General features: G+C 32.6%; 1 protein-coding gene across 2 annotated transcripts in view; it reads right to left on the reverse strand.

Moving 5' to 3' along the window:
* VRK1 (vaccinia related kinase 1) overlaps window positions 1-2,214 on the reverse strand; it is a 54,129-nt gene that overhangs the window by 1,146 nt on the left and 50,769 nt on the right. The gene's annotated exons all lie outside the window — the stretch shown is intronic.

Consider the following 2,214-nt stretch of genomic DNA (forward strand, 5'->3'; position numbering starts at 1 on the left):
GAACCTTAAAGAGAAATCAAAGAAATTTAAATCATTAATCATTAATTTACAAATGGAAAATTAGAATAAAAATACAAATATTCCCATATACAGTTATTAATATTTAAAATTCTAATTGACTCTGATGGTTTGCGAAGACAAAATTTGTACACAATGATAGAACTGTTAATACTCTAAAAATCTTGGAAATTCTGTAAATTTTTTAATATGTCAAAAAATATGCTAACAAAGCGTACCTTTTAGTCTTAAGCCATATAAGAATTCTTCCACTGGTAAAACATATCTAATTTACACTGGTACTGAAATATTTTTACCCAAAATTTTTATTTTAAATTTAAAACATTAACTCCAAATGTAAACTATAGTAACAAGATAAGTATGCATTCCTTGGGGGAAAGTGATGAGGTTATGCATATTATAAAAAGCAAGACATTTTATTCTAAATGAGTTGCTTTTTAAAGTCTATTAATACTCTTGAGGCGGGAGAGCACTGGGCTATTCTAAAATTGAAAGCCTTTCCACTAAGAATTATAGAGATCTCAACTGAGTGACCTTCTAAAAAAGCATCGCATCTGATAATGGTCTAAGTCCCTTATGACAGTTCCTATCCAGCTATTCTCAGGTTGGAATAAATCTGTGATTCTCTACTGGGAACATGAAAATTCTGCCTCACCCAGGAGACTTTCCCCCCAACTACTACCCCTCCGCCCCCTCCACCTCGAGCCAGCAAAGTCACAGGATATGCTTCAGCCCGATCCCGGCTGCCCAGTGCTGGCAAAGTAGGTGGCCATTTCCTTCCCACTGCCTCATGCTTCACCCTGCCAGGATAGAGCAGTGGCACCAGAGTGAGGGGACAGCGTGGTGGCCTATCAATGGATGCACTAAACAACAAACAGATCAATACTTCTTTTTTGAAAAGTACAAAACATNTGCCACGATAGAGCAGTGGCACCAGAGTGAGGGGACAGCGTGGTGGCCTATAATTAATCAATGGATGCACTAAACAACAAACAGATCAATACTTCTTTTTTGAAAAGTACAAAACATTCTTCAAATCTGGGATGAAATATCTACCACACATGTGTAATAATAGTTTGAAAAGGTTTTCCGATTATGGGTTTATTTACCCATATTTAACTGGAAGAATGGCCTAAAAATTCATGTTTTTTTTTAAATTTTTCCAAGTTATAGTTTCTATTCAATTGCCATACAGTTCAATTAAAGCAAACTTCAAACTTACAAAAATATTCTTTTCTGTCACTCATAATTCATAGCCTACATACACATAGCTGACTTAAAATTTTGAGTTTTTTCTTAAATTTTTATGATATAGTCTTCTATTAAAAATATCCCATGGTAGATTATTACATTTTTATTTCAAGAATTTTGAAATTCTGAATAGAAAATTGAAAATGTTGTGATCAGGAGACTGGCATAATGGGATAATATCACAAAATCAAGGTCAATAATCAACAGTATAATACATCTCTCTCTCAAATTTTGAATCTATAGCCACATCACAAAGAATACTAAAGTAACAATGATATAGCTATATTCAAACAGTATTATTCTCATTAATGCCCTAATTTGACATTTTACTCTTAAATTATGTATCACTGCTGCTTAAGCCCTTCAATCCAGATCTAAATTTTCTCACTGCAACCAAAAACGCTACCACCACCTAATATTTATTATATAATCAGTACTAAGCACTTTGCAGACTTTGCTGCACGTATCAATTTAATATTTTCCTTAACAATCTATCTTCTTTTATCTTTGATTTAAAATATAACCATTTTCATAATACAATGCAACTAGTAAAAGGTTCAGTTATAACACTAATGGGTAAAATTTGATATTTGAAAAATAACATATATAAGTTTGGGATATTCTCCTATGATTTTATAATGCAGAAGGAAAAAACAAGTGGGAAATATTGTGGCCCTTTAAAATATCTATTCCTTGACCAGTCATGCTCTCCCTCAAAGAATCCTCAGAAATGGTCCAAAATCCAAGTTATTTAAAAAAAATAGCACCAATAAGAATAGTTCCATTTTATGAACAGGAGAGACAGAGTATACTAGTCATAAATATCATGGCTACATTAACTAATTTTTAAGACAATCCTGAAATATTGGCATGGTTTTGAAACGCCAAAATACGCATGAATGGTCTTTTAAGGCTTATCATTCGTGAAGGGAAAAATTACTTGCA

The sequence above is a fragment of the Galeopterus variegatus genome, unplaced genomic scaffold (assembly GCF_000696425.1).
Source record: "Galeopterus variegatus unplaced genomic scaffold, G_variegatus-3.0.2 Scaffold559, whole genome shotgun sequence".
NCBI classification, from domain to species: Eukaryota; Metazoa; Chordata; class Mammalia; order Dermoptera; family Cynocephalidae; genus Galeopterus; species Galeopterus variegatus.